This window comes from Cryptomeria japonica, unplaced genomic scaffold, assembly GCF_030272615.1.
Source record: "Cryptomeria japonica unplaced genomic scaffold, Sugi_1.0 HiC_scaffold_97, whole genome shotgun sequence".
NCBI lineage: Eukaryota > Viridiplantae > Streptophyta > Pinopsida > Cupressales > Cupressaceae > Cryptomeria > Cryptomeria japonica.
The window spans coordinates 167,501-182,500 of record NW_026728919.1 but is presented as its reverse complement, the minus strand read 5'-3'; the positions used below and the strand labels follow the sequence as shown (position 1 = coordinate 182,500).

General features: G+C 59.5%; 1 non-coding gene across 1 annotated transcript; it reads right to left on the bottom strand.

Moving 5' to 3' along the window:
- Positions 1 to 2,227: 2,227 nt before the first annotated feature.
- On the bottom strand, positions 2,228 to 2,346 carry LOC131864881 (5S ribosomal RNA). The gene has a single exon (XR_009363608.1). It is a non-coding gene; the product is annotated as a 5S ribosomal RNA (ribosomal RNA).
- Positions 2,347 to 15,000: the final 12,654 nt, after the last annotated feature.

Below are 15,000 nucleotides of genomic sequence, written 5' to 3'. Positions count from 1 at the left end.
TAGTGAAGGCATCGCATCAAAGGTGCGCACCTCGCTGCCCACCTTGGTGTGCTCCGAGGTGCCCACCACGGTGCGCAACGCCGGTGCGAACCCGGGAGCGCCCCGATGTGTGCTCCAAGGTGCGGCGTGCACGAAGTCGGACCCCGGTTTGCCCCGGGTGCGCACCTCGCGTGCACCTTGGTGCGCACACCTTGGCTGGGTTGCGCGGCCTGGTGGGCACCATGGTGCGCACCAAGGAGCGCTCCGAAGTGTGCTCCAAGGTGCGGCGTGCACGAAGTCGGAGCCCGGTTTGCCCCGGGTACGCACCTCGCGTGCACCTTCGCCGGGGTGGGCACCTCGGCTGGGTTGCGCGCCCTGGTGCGCACCAAGGAGCGCTCCGAAGTGTGCTCCAAGGTGCGGCGTGCACGAAGTCGGAGCCCGGTTTGCCCCGGGTGCGCACCTTCGCCGCGGTGCGCACCATGGCGTGCACGAAGTCGGAGCCCGGTTTGCCCCGGGTGCGCACCTCGCGTGCACCTTCGGCGGGGTTGCGCGCCCTGGTGGGCACCATGGTGCGCACCAAGGAGCGCTCCGAAGTGTGCTCCAAGGTGCGGCGTGCACGAAGTCGGAGCCCGGTTTGCCCCGGGTGCGCACCTCGCGTGCACCTTCGGCGGGGTTGCGCGCCCTGGTGGGCACCATGGTGCGCACCAAGGAGCGCTCCGAAGTGTGCTCCAAGGTGCGGCGTGCACGAAGTCGGAGCCCGGTTTGCCCCGGGTGCGCACCTCGCGTGCACCTTCGCCGCGGTGGGCACCATGGCGTGCACGAAGTCGGAGCCCGGTTTGCCCCGGGTGCGCACCTCGCGTGCACCTTCGCCGGGGTGGGCACCTCGGCTGGGTTGCGCGCCCTGGTGCGCACCAAGGAGCGCTCCGAAGTGTGCTCCAAGGTGCGGCGTGCACGAAGTCGGAGCCCGGTTTGCCCCGGGTGCGCACCTCGCGTGCACCTTCGCCAGGGTGGGCACCTCGGTGCGCACACCTTCTCAATGTTTTCTTGCCTTTTCTGGAAATTGGTGAAGGCAGCGCATCAAAGGTGCGCACCTCGGTGTGCTCCGAGGTGCGAACCCGAGAGCGCTCCGAGGTGCCCACGAAGTCGAAAGTCGGGTTAATTGCATTGTTTTCCCCGGGTGCGCTCCGAGGTGCGCAACATCGGCGCGCACCAAGGAGGGCTCCGAAGTGTGCTCCAAGGTGCGCACGATGGCGTGCACCTCTGGTGCGCACGATTCGGAGCTCGGTTTGACCGGGGTGCGCACACCTTGGCTGGGTTGCGCACCTTTTGTGCGCTCCAAGGTGCGCACGAAGTCGGAGCTCGGTTTGCCCCGGGTGCGCACCTTCGCCAGGGTGCGCACCTTGATGCGCACGCCTTGGCTGGGCTGCGCACCTTGGTGGGCGCCATGGTGCGCACCTTTCGTGCGCTCCAAGGTGCGCACGAAGTCGGAGCTCGGTTTGCCCCGGGTGCGCACCTTGGTGGGCGCCATGGTGCACTCCGAGGTGCCCAAGATTGGTGCGCACCAAGGAGCGCTCCGAAGTGCGCTCCAAGGTGCGCGCGAAGTCGAAAGTTGGGTTAATTGTCCGGTTTGCCTCGGGTGCGCACCTTGCGTGCACCTTCGCCAGGGTGGGCGCCTTGGTGCGCACACCTTGGCTGGGCTGCGCACACCTTGGCACCCGCGTTTCCTTCATTTTAAATTTTTTTTTTTTACAATCTCTCAAGTGGGAAATTCTATAATCTCAACTTTTTTTGCCTTTTCAGGAAACTTTTGAATGGAGCGCATCATTGGTGCGCTCCGAAGTGTGCTCCAAAGCTCTCTCCAGCTGCGTGCACCTGCCCCGGCCGCGCACCCGGCCCCGCCCAGCTTCGCTCACCTGTCCCGGGCGTCTGGTGCGGAACCTTAGAGTAAGAAACATCACCGTGCACCTTGGCCAACGTGCGCGACTCGACCGAGCGCGCACTGGCCGAGGTGCACACCGATTTCACCTGGGTGCGCGCGCAGCACCTCGGGCGCACCGGGGTGCGCGCACAACGCCCGGGTTGCACCGTGGCCTGTGTGCTCGGGGCGCCTCGGGTGCGCGCTCGGTGTCGCCCCCGCGCGCGCGGTAGTGCGGGCAGCGCACCCCGGCCCGGCCCGGCCCCGACGAGAACGCAAACGGGCAAAAGGTTTATTCAAATAGCATTGCGACGCCCGGCGAAAAACTAAAAAAGGGTGCAACACCGGGACTTCCCGGGAGGTCACCCATCCCAGTACTACTCCGGCCCAAGCGCGCTTAACTGCGGAGTTCTGATGGGATCTGGTGCACTAATGCTGGTATGATCGCACCCGTTATGAGCTTGTCGCAGTGTGTACTTAGCAAACCGCGACCCACGTGCGAATCCACCCCGGCCACCCACCCCCGTCGAGGTGCACACCCTCCCTCGCGAAGTGCGCCCCGTTCGCCAAGTGTGAGCCCTGCCCGGGTGCGCGCACCTTGCTAGGGCGTCGGGTGTGCACCCGGCCCGGCCTACGTGCGTGCACCTGGAGGGGGCGTCGTGTGCGTGCAGTGTCCCGTCTGCAACGCGGTGCCCACACACCACCTCGGGCGCAACGACCTGCGCTCACATGTGGGCCGAGTGCACCTTGGTGCATGTTCGGGGCGCCTCGGGTGCACGCTCGATCTTGCCCCGGTGCACCAAGGCGCTCGGTTTGCCCCGGGTGCGCACTTGGTGCAAGGTGGGCACCCAAAATAGGGATCAAGCACCAAAACACAAGTTTCGGGATGCAAAATGGGACCCAAGGACCACAAATGCGTTCCAAGACCCATGATGGGTCCACGAGAACAAAAATGTGTTCCGAGACTTAATAAACAAATATTGGGTTTTAGGAGAAGAAACATGCTCTGATGCCCAAAACGAGAATCGACCCCGAAAAGGCCACAGGCCAAAAGTGGGATGCGAGACAAAAAAAAATGGGACCCGAGGACCAAAATTGGGTTCCCAGGTCGAAGACAGGGCAACCGGACAAGAAACGACCTCTAAGGCTCGAAATGAGTCCCGACGACTAAAACTTGACAAGAAGCACCCATCAGGCACCCAACTCGACACCCATGGGATGCCGACCCACCCGGGCTTCCACCTAGCACACCTTGGCACCCACCCACCCTCGCACCCAACCTCGCACCCAACTTAGCACCTTTGAACCCACATTGGCACTCACCCTGACCCTGGCACCTTGGAACCCACATTGGCACTCACCTTGACCCTGGCACCCACCTTTGCACTCACCTTGGGACCCACCCTGGCTCCCACCTCGGCACCCACCCAGACACCCACCTTGGTTCCTTGGCACCCACCTTGGATCCTTGGCACCCACCCCGACACCCACCTTGGCACGCAACTTGGCTACTTGCCACCCACCTTGGCTCCTTGACGCCCACCCCGACAACCACCCCGTGACCTACCCTGGCTAGGGTTGGTGCACACCCACCCTGGTGCCCACCTTGGCACCCACCCTATGACCCACCTTGGCACGCACCTTAGTACCCACCCCGTTACCCACCCTAGGACCCACCCCGTGACCCACCTTGGCCAGGGTGGGTGCACCCACCCTGGTGCCCACCTTGGCACCCACCCATCCTAGCACCCAGCCTGTGACCGGGCTTGGAACCCAACCTTGCACCCGCACCCGTCTTGGCCAGTGTGGGTGCGCACCCATCCTGGCACCCACGTTGTGACACACCCTTTAACCCACGCACCCTAGCACCCACGTTGGCACCCACCTTGGAACCCAACCTAGCAACTTGGCACCCACCCCGTGACCCACCTTGGCATCCACCATAGCAGTCGCCGACTTGGCACCCACCTCGGCACCCACCTTGACACTTGTGGACCCACCTTGCCACTCACCCTAGCATCGACCCATCCTAGCACCCACCCTGGCACCTTTGCACCCTAGCACTCACCCATCCTAGCACCTAACCTGTGACCCACCTTGACACTCACCCTCGCACCCACCTTGGAACCCAACCTAGCACCCACCCACCCTGACACCAACCCTAGCACCTACCCACCCTTGCACCCACCCTGTGACCCATCTTGGCACCCACCCATCCTACCACTCAACCTATCACCCACCTTCTCACCCACCTTGGCATCCACCTTAGCACCCACCCACACTGGCACCTTGGCACCCACCTCGGGCAAGGTGGGTGCACACCCACCCTGGCACCCAATTTAGAACCCACCGAGCATGTTACCCACCTTGGCACCCACATTGCAGCCCACCCTAGTACCCACCCTATGACCCACATTGGCATCCACACCCTAGCACCCAGGCACCTCGACACCCGCCTTGACACCCACCCTAGCACTGAACCTGTGACCCACCTTGGAACTCACCCTAGAACCCACCCACCCTGTGAACCACCTTGGCATCCACCTTAGCACCCACCCACCTTGGCACCCACTCTAGCACTCACCCATCCTAACACCCAACTTGTTACCCACCTTGGCACCCGCCCTCGCGTCCACCTTGAAACCCACCCTAGCACCCACCCACGCAGGAGCCCACCTTGGCACCCAACCTAACACCCACGCATCCTGGCACCCAACTTGTGACCCACCTTGGAACCCACCCTAGTACCCACCTTTGAACCCACTATATCACCAACCCACCTTGGCACCCACCCTATGACCCTCTTTGGAATCCACCCTAGCACGCACCCACCCTGGCACCCACCATGGAGCGCACCCTAGCACCCACCCACCTCGGCACGCACCTCAACACCCACCTTGGTGTGCGCACTGCGCCAACCTCTCAAAGACCCTATGTGGTGCGCTCCAAAGTGTACACCTTTGGTGCGCTCCAAGGTGCGCACCTTTGGTGCACACCGAGGTGCACACCAAAGTGTGCACCGAGGTGAGCACCAAAGTGCACTCCAGGGTGCACACCAAGGCGTGCACCTTTGGTGCGGTCAATGCAAACGAATTCGGAAGTTGGGGTCGATGTCCTAATCGCTGCTGCAGACTACACGTATGAGAATCGGACAAATAGCTTTATATAGGGGAGGTGTTGCGTTTGATGGGTCGACTCCCCTGGTTGTGTGCACTGCACCAACTTCAAAGACCCTGTCTTGTTTAAGAAGTCAAAAGTTGGGGTGGATGTCCTAATCATTGCTGCAGTCTACGCATGTATGAGAATCAGACAAATAGCTTATATAGGGGAGGTGTTGCATTCGGTGGGTTGACTCCCCTGGTTGTGCGCACTGCGCCAACCTCAAAGACCCCGCATAGCAGAAGAAGTCGGAAGTCGGATTTTGGTGAGCACCAAGGCGTGCACCTTTGGTGCGGTCAACGCAGACGAATTCAGAAGTTGGGGTGGATGTCCTAATCGTTGTTGCAGGCTACACATGTATGAGAATCAGACAAATAGCTTATATAGGGGAGGTGTTGGGTTTGATGGGTCAACTCCCTTGGTTGTGCGCATTACGCCAACCTCAAAGACCTTGTTTTCGTTAAGAAGTCAAAAGTTGGGGTCAATGTCCTAATGGCTCCTGCAGGCTACACATGTATGAGAATCGGACAAATAGCTTATATAGGGGAGGTGTTGGGTTTGATGGGTCGACTCCCCTGGTTGTGCGCATTACGTCAACCTCAAAGACCTTGTTTTCGTTAAGAAGTCAAAAGTTGGGGTCGATGTCCTAATTGCTCCTGTAGACTACACATGTATGAGAATCAGACAAATAGCTTATATAGGGGAGGTGTTGGGTTTGATGGGTTGACTCCCCTAGTTGTTCGCATTACACCAACCTCAAAGACCTTGTTTTCGTTTAGAAGCCGAAAGTTGGGGTCGATGTCCTAATTGCTCCTGCAGGCTACGCATGTATGAGAATCAGACAAATAGCTTATATAGGGGAGGTGTTGGGTTTGATGGGTCGACTCCCCTGGTTGTGCGCATTGCGCCAACCTCAAAGACCCTGCATTGCGGATGAAGTCGAAAGTCAGAGTTTGGTGTGCTACAAGGTGTGGTCGAAGGTGCTCACCTAGGTGTGCACCTTTGGAGCACAGGAAAAGTGCCCTCCAAAAGTGCGCACCTTTGGAGTGCACAAAAGTGCCCTCCAAAAGTGCGCACCTTTGGAGCGCAGAAAAGTGCCCTCCAAAAAGTGCCCTCCAAAAGTGCGCACCTTTGGAGCGCAGAAAAGTGCCCTCCAAAAAGTGCCCTCCAAAAGTGCGCACCTTTGGAGCGCAGAAAAGTGCCCTCCAAAAAGTGCCCTCCAAAAGTGCGCACCTTTGGAGCGCAGAAAAGTGCCCTCCAAAAAGTGCCCTCCAAAAGTGCGCACCTTTGGAGCGCAGAAAAGTGCCCTCCAAAAAGTGCCCTCCAAAAGTGCGCACCTTTGGAGCGCAGAAAAGTGCCCTCCAAAAGTGCGCACCTTTGGAGCGCACAAAAGTGCCCTCCAAAAGTGCGCACTTTTGGTGCGCACCAAGGCGCTGGTTCGGTCGTTGCAGGCGAGTTCGGAAGTTGGGGTCGATGTCCTGAGCGGAGGTGCAAACTACACAGGTGTCGGAATCGGACAAATAGCTTATATAGGGGAGGTGTATGCTTCGATGGGTCGACTCCCCAGGTTGAGCGCACCGCGCCAACCTCAAAGACCCTACGGTATGGATGAAGTCGGAAGTTGGGTCCGATGACCGATTCGATTAGTAGGTATGCTCATGAGGTCGGAATTTGGGTCCGATGACCTGCCATGTGCAGGAAGGCGAATGTTGACACTGTGCGTTGCAAGGTGCACACCAAGGCGCTGGTGCGGTCTTTTTAGTCGAGTTCGGAAGTTGGGGTCGATGTCCTGATCGGAGGTGCAAGCTACACAGGTGTGGGAATCGGACAAATAGCTTATATAGGGGAGGTGTATGCTTCGTTGGGTCGACTCCCCGGGTTGAGCGCACCGCGCCAACCTCAAAGACCCTACGGTATGGATGAAGTCGGAAGTTGGGTCCGATGACCGATTCGATATGTAGGCATACTCGCGAGGTCGGAATTTGGGTCCGATGACCTGCCACGTGCAGGAAGGCGAATGTTGGCACTGTGCGTTGCAAGGTGCGCACCAAGGCGCTGGTTCGGTCGTTGGAGGCGAGTTCGGAAGTTGGGGTCGATGTCTTGATCGGAGGTGCAAACTACACAGGTGTGGGAATCGGACAAATAGCTTATATAGGGGAGGTGTATGCTTCGTTGGGTCGACTCCCCGGGTTGAGCGCACCGCGCCAACCTCAAAGACCCTACGGTATGGATGAAGTCGGAAGTTGGGTCCGATGACCGATTCGATATGTAGGCATACTCGCGAGGTCGGAATTTGGGTCCGATGACCTGCCATGTGCAGGAAGGCGAATGTTGGGACTGTGCGTCGCAAGGTGCGCACCAAGGCGCTGGTGCCGTCGTTGCAGTCGAGTTCGGAAGTTGGGGTCGATGTCCTGGTCAGAGGTGCAAACTACACAGGTGTGGGAATCGGACAAATAGCTTATATAGGGGAGGTGTATGCTTCGATGGGTCGACTCCCTGGGTTGAGCGCACCGCGCCAACCTCAAAGACCCTACAGTATGGATGAAGTCGGAAGTTGGGTCCGATGACCGATTCGATACGTAGGCATATTGGCGAGGTCTGAATTTGTGTCCGATGACCTGCCATGCGCAGGAAGGCGGAATTTGGGTCCGATGACCGAGTTGATGGCGTGCCATGCGCAGAAAGGCGGAATTTGGGTCCGATGACCGAGTTGATGTTGATGGCCCGCCATGCACAGGAAGGCGGAATTTGGGTCCGATGACCGATTTGAAGGCGTGCCATACGCAAAAAGGCGGAGTTTGGGTCCGATGACCGAGTTGATATTGATGGCCCGCCATGCGCAGGAAGGCGGAATTTGGGTCCGATGACCTGACATACGCATGGAGTCCGACTCGGGGGCCGATGTTCGATTCGATGACTTGCATTGTGGGTAAAGTCGGAAGTTGTGGTCTTTGACCCGATTCGATGACCAGACTTCGGCTGCTTGAGAATCGGACAAATAACTTATATAGGGGAGGTAGTGTTCTCGAGCATCCTCCCCCCGTGCCCGTTTATGTCGATTGATGCTGGTGCTCGACTGGTTGGAGCGCTCGGATGCAAAAATCTTGCACCAGGATTTATCGATTGTGATGGACACGGCAAGTCTCCTGATTGCTATGCAGGAGCTCATCGTGAATCTCTATGCGGCCTTGGTATGGACTCGACCTGCGGAATGGTTCGGCAATGGTAGTCGCTCCAACACGTCCTTGCAATGGCCACAGAGGTGATTCGACTAGAGCTCCAGTCTAGCTTTTGGGTTGCTTGGCGGACTGGTATAGCCGCGATCGAGTTCCGGCCATGAACGTTTTAGATAGCTCTTGGGCTTTCTGGGACGGAAGTCGGAAGTTTGGGCTGTTGTCCGATTTGATGACCATTCTTCGGATGTGTGAGAATCGGACAAATAACTTATATAGGGGACTGTGTTGTCTCACGCAGCCCCCTCCGTGCCCCTCTATCTCGACCGATGTTGGTGCTTGAAAGGGTTGGGATCGCTCGGATTTATAAACGTGCACCACCATTTGTCGAGTGTGAGGGACGCGGCAGGTCTCCTAAATGCTATGCGGGCGCTCTCTGAGAATCTCTATCCGGCCTCGACACAGACTAGTCTTGCTGAATGGTTTGGCACTGGTAGTCGATCCAACACGTCGTTGTTGTGGCCGCCTAGGCGATTCGATTCGAGCCCCCGTCTAGCTTTTGGGTTGCTTGGCGGATTTTGCCCTATCCGCAAGTGAGCTCGGTCCCTAAACGTTCGAGAAACCCGATTGCTATGCGCCGACTCTCTTTCTTGCGAGCCTCCATCTAGCTTTTGGGTCTCTACGGAACGGAAGTCGGAATCTGGGACCGTTGTTTGATTCGACGAGGCAGACTACGGTTGTGCGAGAATCGGACAAATAACTTATATAGGGGAGGTGTTGACTGGAGCATTCTCCCCCGTGCCCCTCTAACTCGACCAATGCTGGCGCTCGAACGGTGGTAGCGCTCGGATTTTCATTGAGCGCCAGCATTGGTCGATTTAGAGGGGCATGCGAGATTCCCGAATGCTATGCGAGGGCTCTAACGGAAATGTCTATTGGTTTCGGTATGGATGCAATTGCGAGTGGTTCGGCAAAGGTAGTCGTTCCGATGCGTCCATGTCGTGGCCAAATCGATAATTCGATTTGAGCCCTCGTATAGCATTTGGGTCTCTCGATGTGATTCCGCATTCCAGTCCCTTTGGGCACTGCTTGAGCCGCATCCCAGGGGGTTCCCTTCCCAATAATCTGCCTCGCAACCCGATTGCTATGCGGTGAGGCTCCTCGGCCGCCTCGGAACTATCTGTGTATCAGACGCATCGCGGGATAAGGGGTTGGCAACGGTAGTCGCCCCAAGCGCGTCCGATGCTTGGACCATTCCGAGGCGGCCCTGAAGCCTCTTCCGTCTAGCCGTTGGGTCCTTCTCGCCGCATCCCTCGCCTCGCACCCCGATTGCTATGCGGTGAGGCTCCTCGGCCGCCTCGGAACTATCTGTGTATCGGACGCGTCGCGGGATAAGGGGTTGTCACTGGTAGTCGCCCCAAGCGCGTCCGATGCTTGGACCATTCCGAGGCGGCCCTGAAGCCTCTTCCGTCTAGCCGTTGGGTCCTTCTCGCCGCATCCCTCGCCTCGCACCCCGATTGCTATGCGGTGAGGCTCCTCGGCCGCCTCGGAACTATCTGTGTATCGGACGCGTCGCGGGATAAGGGGTTGTCATTGGTAGTCGCCCCAAGCGCGTCCGATGCTTGGACCATTCCGAGGCGGCCCTGAAGCCTCTTCCGTCTAGCCGTTGGGTCCTTCTCGCCGCATCCCTCGCCTCGCACCCCGATTGCTATGCGGTGAGGCTCCTCGGCCGCCTCGGAACTATCTGTGTATCGGACGCGTCGCGGGATAAGGGGTTGTCACTGGTAGTCGCCCCAAGCGCGTCCGATGCTTGGACCATTCCGAGGCGGCCCTGAAGCCTCTTCCGTCTAGCCGTTGGGTCCTTCTCGCCGCATCCCTCGCCTCGCACCCCGATTGCTATGCGGTGAGGCTCCTCGGCCGCCTCGGAACTATCTGTGTATCGGACGCGTCGCGGGATAAGGGGTTGTCACTGGTAGTCGCCCCAAGCGCGTTCGATGCTTGGACCATTCCGAGGCGGCCCTGAAGCCTCTTCCGTCTAGCCGTTGGGTCCTTCTCGCCGCATCCCTCGCCTCGCACCCCGATTGCTATGCGGTGAGGCTCCTCGGCCGCCTTGGAACTATCTGTGTATCGGACGCGTCGCGGGATAAGGGGTTGTCACTGGTAGTCGCCCCAAGCGCGTCCGATGCTTGGACCATTCCGAGGCGGACCCGAAGCCTCTTCCGTCTAGCCGTTGGGTCCTTCTCGCCGCATCCTTCGCCTCGCACCCCGATTGCTATGCGGTGAGGCTCCTCGGCCGCCTCGGAACTATCTGTGTATCGGACGCGTCGCGGGATAAGGGGTTGTCACTGGTAGTCGCCCCAAGCGCGTCCGATGCTTGGACCATTCCGAGGCGGACCCGAAGCCTCTTCCGTCTAGCCGTTGGGTCCTTCTCGCCGCATCCCTCGCCTCGCACCCCGATTGCTATGCGGTGAGGCTCCTCGGCCGCCTTGGAACTATCTGTGTATCGGACGCGTCGCGGGATAAGGGGTTGTCACTGGTAGTCGCCCCAAGCGCGTCCGATGCTTGGACCATTCCGAGGCGGACCCGAAGCCTCTTCCGTCTAGCCGTTGGGTCCTTCTCGCCGCATCCCTCGCCTCGCACCCCGATTGCTATGCGGTGAGGCTCCTCGGCCGCCTTGGAACTATCTGTGTATCGGACGCGTCGCGGGATAAGGGGTTGTCACTGGTAGTCGCCCCAAGCGCGTCCGATGCTTGGACCATTCCGAGGCGGACCCGAAGCCTCTTCCGTCTAGCCGTTGGGTCCTTCTCGCCGCATCCCTCGCCTCGCACCCCGATTGCTATGCGGTGAGGCTCCTCGGCCGCCTTGGAACTATCTGTGTATCGGACGCGTCGCGGGATAAGGGGTTGTCACTGGTAGTCGCCCCAAGCGCGTCCGATGCTTGGACCATTCCGAGGCGGCCCCGAAGCCTCTTCCGTGTAGCCGTTGGGTCCTTCTCGCCGCATCCCTCGCCTCGCACCCCGATTGCTATGCGGTGAGGCTCCTCGGCCGCCTTGGAACTATCTGTGTATCGGACGCGTCGCGGGATAAGGGGTTGTCACTGGTAGTCGCCCCAAGCGCGTCCGATGCTTGGACCATTCCGAGGCGGCCCCGAAGCCTCTTCCGTGTAGCCGTTGGGTCCTTCTCGCCGCATCCCTCGCCTCGCACCCCGATTGCTATGCGGTGAGGCTCCTCGGCCGCCTTGGAACTATCTGTGTATCGGACGCGTCGCGGGATAAGGGGTTGTCACTGGTAGTCGCCCCAAGCGCGTCCGATGCTTGGACCATTCCGAGGCGGACCTGAAGCCTCTTCCCTCTAGCCGTTGGGGCTTTCTCGCCGCATCCCTCGCCTCGCACCCCGATTGCTATGCTGTGAGGCTCCTCGGCCGCCTTGGAACTATCTGTGTATCGGACGCATCGCGGGATAAGGGGTTGGCAGTGGTAGTCGCCCCAAGCGCATCCGATGCTTGGACCATTCCGAGGCGGCCCTGCAGCCTCTTCCGTCTAGCCGTTGGGGCCATCTCGCCGCATCCCCCACCTCGCACCACGATTGCTATGCGGTGAGGCTCCTTGGCCGCCTCGGAACTATCTGTGTATCGGACGCATCGCGGGATAAGGGGTTGTCACTGGTAGTCGCCCCAAGCGCGTCCGATGCTTGGACTATTCCGAGGCGGCCCTGCAGCCTCTTCCGTCTAGCCGTTGGGGCCATCTCGCTGCATCCCCCACCTCCTCGGCCGCCTCGGAACTATCTGTGTATCGGACGCATCGCGGGATAAGGGGTTGGCAGTGGTAGTCGCCCCAAGCGCGTCCGATGCTTGGACTATTCCGAGGCAGCCCTGCAGCCTCTTCCGTCTAGCCTTTGGGGCCATCTCGCCGCATCCCTCGCCTCGCACCCCGATTGCTATGCGGTGAGGCTCCTCGGCCGCCTGGGAACTATCTTCGTATCGGACGCATCGCGGGATAAGGGGTTGTCACTGGTAGTCGCCCCAAGCGCGTCCGATGCTTGGACTATTCCGAGGCGGCCCTGTGGCCTCTTCCGTCTAGCCGTTGGGGCCATCTCGCCGCATCCCCCACCTCGCACCCCGATTGCTATGCGGTGAGGCTCTTCGGCCGCCTTGGAACTATCTTCGTATCGGACGCATCGCGGGATAAGGGGTTGTCACTGGTAGTGGCCCCAAGCGCGTCCGATGCTTGGACTATTCCGAGGCGGCCCTGCAGCCTCTTCCGTCTAGCCGTTGGGGCCATCTTCGCGCATCCCCCACCTCGCACCCCGATTGCTATGCGGTGAGGCTCCTCGGCCGCCTTGGAACTATCTTCGTATCGGACGCATCGCGGGATAAGGGGTTGTCACTGGTAGTCGCCCCAAGCGCGTCCGATGCTTGGACTATTCCGACGCGGCCCTGTGGCCTCTTCCGTCTAGCCGTTGGGGCCATCTCGCCGCATCCCCCACCTCGCACCCCGATTGCTATGCGGTGAGGCTCCTCGGCCGCCTTGGAACCATCTTCGTATCGGACGCATCGCGGGATAGGGGGCTGTCACTGGTAGTCGCCCCAAGCGTGTCCGATGCTTGGACCATTCCTAGGCGGCCCTGAAGCCTCTTCCGTCTAGCCGTTGGGGCCTTCCCGCCCCATCCCTCGCCTCGCACCCCCGATTGCTATGCGGTGAGGCTCCTCGGCCGCCTTGGAACCATCTGTGTATCGGACGCATCGCGGGATAAGGGGTTGGCACTGGCAGTCGCCCCAAGCGCGTCCGATGCTTGGACCATTCCGAGGTGGCCCTGAAGCCTCTTCCGTCTAGCCGTTGGGGCCTTCCCGCCCCATCCCTCGCCTCGCACCCCGATTGATATGCGGTGAGGCTCCTCGGCCGCCTTGGAACTATCTGTGTATCGGACGCATCGCGGGATAAGGGGTTGGCACTGGTAGTCGTCCCAATCGCATCCGATGCTTGGACCATTCCGAGGCGGCCCTGCAGCCTCTTCCGTTTAGCCGTCGGGGCCTTCCCGCCGCATCCCTCGCCTCGCATCCCGATTCCTATGCGGTGAGTCTTCTCGGCCGCCGCGGAACTATACCTGTTATTGCTACTGCATCCTTCGGCTGGTAACCTCCTCTGCCGCCTTGGAACGTTCTCTTTGTCGGACGCGTCGCGGGATAAGGGGTTGGCACTGGTAGTCGCCCCAAGCGCGCCCGATGCATAGACCGCTCCGAGTCGACCTTGCTTTCAGCCTCTCACATGCATAGACCTCTCTGAGTCGACCCTGCAGCCTCTCACGTTTAGCCTTTGGAATCTCGCCTCACAACATGATTGCTATCCTTGATGCATCCCTTGCCTCGAGCCCTGATTGCTTTCTTGGCTGCATCCCTCCTCTCCTCACAGCCCGGTTGTCATCACTGCTTCATCCGTCGCTTCATGCATTCTGGCTGCTGGGCCCTTCCCACCGCACACCTCGATTGCTATCTCTTCTGCATCACACACCCCGATTGCTATCTCTGCTACATCCCTCGGCTCTCACTTCTGCATCCTTCGCCTCACACCTCGATTGCTATCAATGCTGCATCCGTAACCTCACACCCCGATTGCTATGCGGGGAGGCTCCTTGGCCGCCTTGGAAATTTCTGTGTGTCGGACGCACCGCGGGATAAGGGGTTGGCACTGGTAGTCGCCCCAAGTGCGCCCGATTCTTAGACCGCTTCGAGGTGACCTCGTAGCCTCTTTCGTCCAGGCTTCCTGCCTTCAACGCCCTTTTTACACCTCGATTGCTATGCGCGGGCTCGTTGGCGTCTATCACCTCTCTGCGAAGAGTGGCACGATGATTGTTGGGGTAAATCGTAGCAGTCCGATCTCTGGCCTTGGGCCATTGTGAGGGCTGATCGATTTCCTGTGCGCATCTCGTGTTCGCCCAGTAACAGACTCGACGACTTGTAATCGGTCTTGTTCCCGATTGTTCCTGGAGGTAGTCTTCGGAACTCTTGGATTTGACCTGTCACTCGAACTGTCCTCTTCCGAGGATGCTTGTGTGTGTGTGCTTGTGCCATTTCCTTGGCGGTATTAACGAGATATTAAAGAGCGGAGTGAGCGCCTCGCCCAGCTATGTTTGGGGCTCTCACTCCCTTACCCGGTGTGCGACCGCTTTGCACGTAGGTTGCGGAGCATCGCGACTCTTTCGATGTTTGGCGGTTGTCTTCCGGTGATGCGTTGGTCCCGAAGTGCACGTTACTAGCATTTCTGCCATTGTTCTCGATCTTTGGCACGTTCCTTCGTTGCAATTGGATATATATCTCCGTTTATACGCGCAGGCTTCTCCCGCCTATTCAGCGCTGTCCCACTCTCAGCACTCTCGTGGTCTCCTTGGCTTCTCTCTCCCGTGAGCGAGCTCTCTTCTCGAGTCTTTTCCATGTCCCATGGAGGTTGCCTTGCGAAATTCGGGCACACAAACGTGACCGGATAAGAGCGGAATTGCCTATGAGGAGAAGCTCACCTTAGGGAGCAGCAATGCCGAGTGTTTCGACAGAGGGTAGAGGGGGCGTTGTTTGGGCGGTTGCACAAAAGAGTGCTACGTTTGCACTGAAGGTTGCTTCTTCGTCTCCGACGAACTCTTCGAGGCAAAAAAGCTTGTTTACGGGGTCGAGGTGGGACTGTTCGTGCGAGTTGCGCCACCAAAAGTGCGTAGGGGGCATATACCTGGGAAATGGATGTCTCTGAGTGGCCTTACTCGGTCGCGTGCACGGTGCATTCTCTAACG